Source organism: Bactrocera latifrons, unplaced genomic scaffold (assembly GCF_001853355.1).
Source record: "Bactrocera latifrons isolate USDA-ARS-PBARC rearing strain unplaced genomic scaffold, ASM185335v1 scaffold_156, whole genome shotgun sequence".
NCBI classification, from domain to species: Eukaryota; Metazoa; Arthropoda; class Insecta; order Diptera; family Tephritidae; genus Bactrocera; species Bactrocera latifrons.
This window is the reverse complement of record NW_017535030.1, coordinates 57,623-64,220: the sequence shown is the minus strand read 5'-3', so window position 1 is coordinate 64,220 and position 6,598 is coordinate 57,623.

Below are 6,598 nucleotides of genomic sequence, written 5' to 3'. Positions count from 1 at the left end.
GTTTATTTGCGCGCAGCTGCTGCTCGGCAAAACTTTTTGACTTAATTCTGGTGAACAAACCGGAGAGAGTCGCCACGAAGTGCACGCCGCAACTGCTGYCTAAGACGCCACCGCTTTGCTGTTGTTGCCTGTAGCGTGCGGTGGCAAGCAAGTTTTCGCGCAATTAATGCCAACTGCAGACGAATAAAAATTGATTATAGTCGAACCAAATGATCTGGGAATTGCTACTATTTTTTTGCAAGTTGTTGTTATTGTCACCGAATGWCCGTTTTGTTGTTATTTAAAGCTTGTCTGCATCGAAGTCATTTCGACTGACATTCCTAAATTCGCATTCATTATCAAATACATGTGGCAACTCTGAAGAGAATATTGGTGGCTGTGAAATAAATGAAATCACAAGTTATTACTAAAACAACCGCAGCTGGGCACAAGYCGCACGTAATTGCAGACACATGTATGCATGTGAGTGTGGTATTAGTGTGGATCTTTAAAATAGGAAAATTTCAAGAGAATGGAAAATACKTACATAAGTGCCGGTTTACAAATGGAATTACTGGCGCCCAAACCGTCTGACTCTCTTATATACTTATACAACTCAACCACGCCCTTACTTCCTTTTCCCGACCTCAGATCATCCAAGAAATATTTTTTCTTTCATTTCTGTTATTTTCGTGTCCAATGGGTTTCAACMTACTAGGAATTTTTCATTACGTTTTAACTTTTTCAAATGCTCTGGGCTATTTTGGTAGTTTTGAGCCAGAGACCTATCTTTTGTAGTTGGCTTTGTTTTTTCGTTATATGAAGTGGCTAATTAAGACTGGTAACATAAACAGAATGGATTAAGTGGAATCTTTAATGCAGATACCATACCTGGTGAGTATTTTACATATTTTTATTTACAGCAACTGTTTTGCTCTCTCAATCTCATCAATTAATATTTTAACATTTTCTAACTAAGTCTCGGCTAAGTSTCTTTGGAATCAAGGACCTCTATAGGGAAAACCGGAACAAATGGAGAAATTTTGAAAAGAAGCTTAATTTTCGGACAACACAAATGTTGTTGTGTCATAATTAATCGTTTGACAAATAGATCGGTGTTACTTTCCAGTAGAATGCGGAAAAGAATAAGCATCCTCAGCCATGACTTCGCCTGAATGCTGCCCCTATTACGGTGAAATATCGAACTTAAAATAATTGAATAAAGATCGGTTAGGAAATATTAAAAATGCCCCCACTCTAGTACACTTGCGCGCATATTTTGAGTAGGCGCTGGTGTGCAAGGTTTTTCGTCTTTCGTCGGAAGCAAATAAAAGTTGCATCTTCTAACTGCAAGTTGCAAGTGCTAGTCTGCAAACTGCTCCAGGCTGGTATGTGTGAGTATGTGTATATGTGTGAGCGTGTGGTGTGTACAGTGATTGTGGCGTATAAATCCTTGTCTTCCGGTACAAGTGCCATCCATTGTCTGCCGCAATCTGCTCATGTTGTTGTTGTAGGGATTGTAGTGGCCAGTTGCTTTTGGGTCAGTTGTTAAGTTTTGAGTAAAACTTTTATGGCTTCTGGATACAACTTCTGCTAGACCAAGTTTAATGGTGCATCTGCTTGTACTTTTTCCCGAAAAGTTTAGTCGAAGAAACACAAACCTGAGCCATTTAGCAGTACGGCGGCTGTGTCTGGCTGCATACATTCGCAATCTAATATAAAAAGTGCATATGTTACATAATTTATTTCCTGTTGGGTGCTGYATCTCATGATATTTACTTCACAAGCAATATTTCTGTCTCTGAAGCTGCATTTTAATTTCTGTTCTGCGAGAAAAAGTGAAACTGACAGCAGATAAGGAATAGCTTTATCTGTGCGGACACAATAAACTCAAATCTCGAGTTTTGGCAAATCTTCACGTCTGCGTTTCTTGATTTATATATACCTATATGTATATTATTTTGAAAGGTTTTAATTTTTCTGAAATGGCTAGTGAGATCTTATGATCAACTTTTAAGTTAAGTTGCGAGGTTTAAATTCKTACCCCACAAGTTATTTATCTGATTAATTTAAACTGATTTCGAGTTGGACTCTTCCACTTAGAAAATTAAACGGATGTACCAGATTGTTCAATAAGTTTTGTCGTTCGATAAGAGAGGGCGTGCTACTAGCCCAACATTCACATACGGTGAAGTTTCATTTCAATCTGTCCATACGTTSTTTGTTYACAAGCCATTTAGTGGCGCCGTGCAGTGATAAAATTCTTATTTTCGGAAGGTGTAGCATCAAAGCAAATTCACGAGCGAATGTTAGAAGTATATAATGATTGTTCACTTAAGATTAGACTGTTAAACGTGGTCGTACAAGCCTTGAAGRCGATCCCCGTGAAAGATGTCCTAAAAGCGCATCAACACCAAAAATCATAGTCAAGATTCAGGACATGATTTTGAAAGATCCGATTGATTGAGAGMGATTTAGTAGAGGCTCTACACCTAAAGTGAATTGTGTGCGTCGATTCATCACTATGGATGAAACTTGAGTCTATCACCATGATCCTGAATAAACAACCTGGTTGTGCGGCTTCGAAACGAGAAGGTTATGACATCAGTTTTTTGGGATGCGAGAGGAATTTTGTTTGTGGATTACTTACAAACGGGTTAACCAATTAATTCTGAATATTATTGCAGCCTTTTGGACCGGTTGAAAAAAAAATATTCCTGAGAAAAGACCCAAATGGCAGAAGAAAAAATCCTTTTTTGTCAGGATAATGCACCGTGTCACAAGAGCATTTTGACAATGACTAAAATCCATGAATTAAAATAAATTCGAATTTTTGGAGCATCCCCCTTATTCACATGTTTTGACCCAAAGCGACTTCCATTTGTTTTCCGAGACTCAAAAAAATTATGCTTGGCAAGCGTTTTTCATCAAATGAAGAGGTCAAAATGGCTGTTGAAACGTATTTTCCGGATTCTGACTTCAGGGATGGGATCCACAGATTGGAGGATGGTTGGAGCAAGTGTATTAATGTTCAGGGAGATTATACTGAGTAATTCAAATTTGCTCTTTTTACACTCAGCACACTTTTTAGTTTTGCATCTGAAATTTTGCATCCGTTCTCTTATCCTCAAGAGTTTAAGCATTTGTAGGAACGCCAGATATCACACCACTGTCACATATTGATCCAATCATTTCACGAGATATCTTCAAACAATTTGGCATGAATTATTTCCCAAAGCAACGGTGTCCGAAGAGATTGTTGTTGATTATAGTTCTTTTCAATAATCTCGTAAGTTTTTTCTCTTGTTATTGGGTATTATATGTTCGATGGAACCAAAGTTATCGTTTTTCCTTGTTTACTATTCGAAATTTCACGTTCTTACATGGAAAAGTTTCGTGTAATACGATTGAAATGATTTTGAAAATTAGTTTATAAATATATTAGTATTGGAACTTGTATCAATTAGTAATTTATATTTTCTTTTTTGTTTTTTCAATTAAGAATAAATGTATTTGATGGTATTACCAGTATTTACGGAATCGTAGAAAAACCTTGTGGTGCTTTTAAGCTTTCGCAAGATATTGCTCCGAAGTATAATACAGGGTGTAACAAAATTAATTCAAAATTTAAATTTGCCGCCATTCCAATTAATCTTCACAGATGAGGAAGTTGAAACACCATTCCGACCATATTTTGTATGATATTTTCGAACTGCGGCCACCAATCCTTCATTATTTTTGAAATTTTTAGGGTTGGCAACACTTTACTCATAAAAAGCGACAAATTTAAATATTGTGYTAATATTGGGACCCCGTAGTTTCGTTTACCTAACTATTAATAACCAGAATCACGAGAAGAATGTAAGTCTAAATAAATTCCTTTCCATTCACCTGTCCGTCCATCTGTTCAAGCGATAACTTGTTCCTTGGCACCCTGGAGAGGTTGATATTGCGGATCCGCTGAATTGGACCATCTTAAAGCCTGAAAAACGCCGTTAAGCAACTTATAAAGTGTTAAGACTCAATTTAAAGTACATTACTGTAATTTGCTAAAGGGATGTTGCGCAGACCTCTCAACTACTAAAGATGCGATTACTCACTCATCACATGTATTAAAGTTCACACTCGTAATGATCTGYTTAGACCTCTAAGTAAAAAATTGTAAGTCGGCGTGGCGTTGACTAGTTTTAGGTGAGCAGTCGTACCTCAGCAACTAGTCGACTATCCTGTTGGTTTTAAGTGACGGTTCAAAACCAGAGGAAATCAAAATCCAACCGCACCTACTTCTCAGTTGTGAAAACTTTAAACATCCGCTTAGCTTTGTATTGTACACATATATCGACCAATTTATATGATTTCTTACTAARACAATGTAAAAGTATAAAATATAAGACGCTGAATTTGTTCCATGAATTTCCCATATTCAACRTATAACTATAATGATTTTGGCTATTCTAGAAGACTTTATGCTGAGTATGTCAGTCAATGTATGAGTTATCTTCACAAAGAAACGTGCAAACTTTTTCTCGATTATACCTGACTAATACCAAAAGTTAATGCAAACAATCCATACCTTTCCCTAATCTCATTATATGCCGTTTATTTTGGCCAATATCGCATATTATTTTAATGAAACTATGTGGACATGTTTCCCTATATAATGATTTTGATTATCTGCTAGGCTTCTTTCTCCTACCCAACATACAATTAACTGAATTTACAGGTTAGTGAAGCGAAATATACCTGTAATGTGCAGGAGCTAATCTCTCAGCCGAAGATTTCTGCAATTAATACCTACCCAACTGTTATTATCCGCGATTAATTTAAGCGCCTTATCTCGCTCGCATATGCTTGAGCACTTCTCCACAGGATGTCAAAATGTATGTACTGTGAATTAACGACCTCACACACACTAACTTTTTTGAATATATATGAATGAGCAGTCAACTTATGGTACACATTGTTCTACGAATTAACTCACTGTGCATATGGCATTGGTGGATCAGAGATTAACGGGAATATKCTCTGCGTGCTCATCCGCGAGAAGTGACTAGGTAATTAAAGGGATGAAAACGCGCACCTTCACTTTCCGCTTACGAGTTTCCAACTTCTGTTGTTGCTTCAGAGTAATTGTTTTGMAATAGACAGAAATCCCTAAACACAACCGACGACTTTATTTCTTTAAGAATTTAGTGCGATTTATATACATATGTATGTATGTGGAAATAAATGCACGTATTGATAAAGCTCCTMTTCTCGGGAGATGTGCGAGTTTTTTGTACTCTTCGGAGCAGCAGCGATTTCTTGCTAAAGCCCACTTATCCAACCGCTGCCACCCACGGTTGTACGAAAAGACACACACATCATTAAAATATCCCAATCCGTCGTAATTGCATTAAATTTCACTTTTCACTCACTCCGGAAATTACTTCAGTTGACCATCAGTTAAATGAAAGTGATATAATGTGCAAACCGAGCGTTTGTCAGTTTGTGGCGTTTTAAATAATTGTCCGGAAATCTGTTTAAATTCAACACAACGGTGCACCGACATTTCTGATTGACATTTAATATCCAATTTGGTGTGACATTAAGATACGCGTTTACGTTTAAGAACGTTTCATGAGCAATTTGTAAAAGCAATTAATCGGCGGTCATTATGTCGAGGGGACTGATATTATTTTCACAACAATGCACACACTTATATACAACGGGGTTTTCAATAAGAACGCACAAAATTACAAAAAACAAAAAAACACGGTTTGGGATATCAATGAAATTTTTTATTCCTGTGAAAGTACATCCGATGCCATTATTTATGGACCTCGATTTCTTTTGCATGGCCACCAAGGGCACGCTTGCAGAAGTCCAAACGTTGAACCCAATTTTCGACAGTTTTCGAGCATAAATCGGCTGACTGCTGGAATTTCGCGTTCAATATTCGTACGAAGTACATCAATCGTCGCTGGCGCAGCATAGACCATAGATTTGACGTAGCCCCACTGGAAATATATATACATTTTTTTAACCAAAGGGGAATTCTTCTAGAAGATTGCGGCAGCATGCATGATTTATACCGCACGCTTTGTGCATCTCTTTCGAAAAAAAACACTCGATCCATATCTTTCAATGCGTCGGACTTGTGTAGCGGTACGCATACGTACTAAACCCCTGAACTCCGTGAGCGTCGTATTTACCTTATGGGTCTACCGTTAAGTACTTCTTCATAAGGGAAGTTAGCTTATTGGCATCTCATTTTACTTACACGTTTCGCTCTTGCGCAGCCGTTCTGCCATTCTCAGTTCTTTTATAACTTTCTCGGTCAAACCTTTTACTGTGAGCCACATCTGCTTACATCGTAGCAWACGCGGTTCTATATTATCCGGAGATACGCGCTATGCTATCTGCTGTTCTAGTAGAGTTCTTTCTTCATTAAATTTTGAGCAATATGCTGAAAATATGCTAGAGTAATCATTACTATTTACACAAAAGAAACCCGTCACTCGTGGCCATACTTGTATAGGTATGCTCTAAAGTACCCATGGCCAGATAAAATTTGCGCCATATAAAAATCCATGCCCAGCTTTTGACAATGCCGGTGCCGGTGCGTCCATCGCCTTTT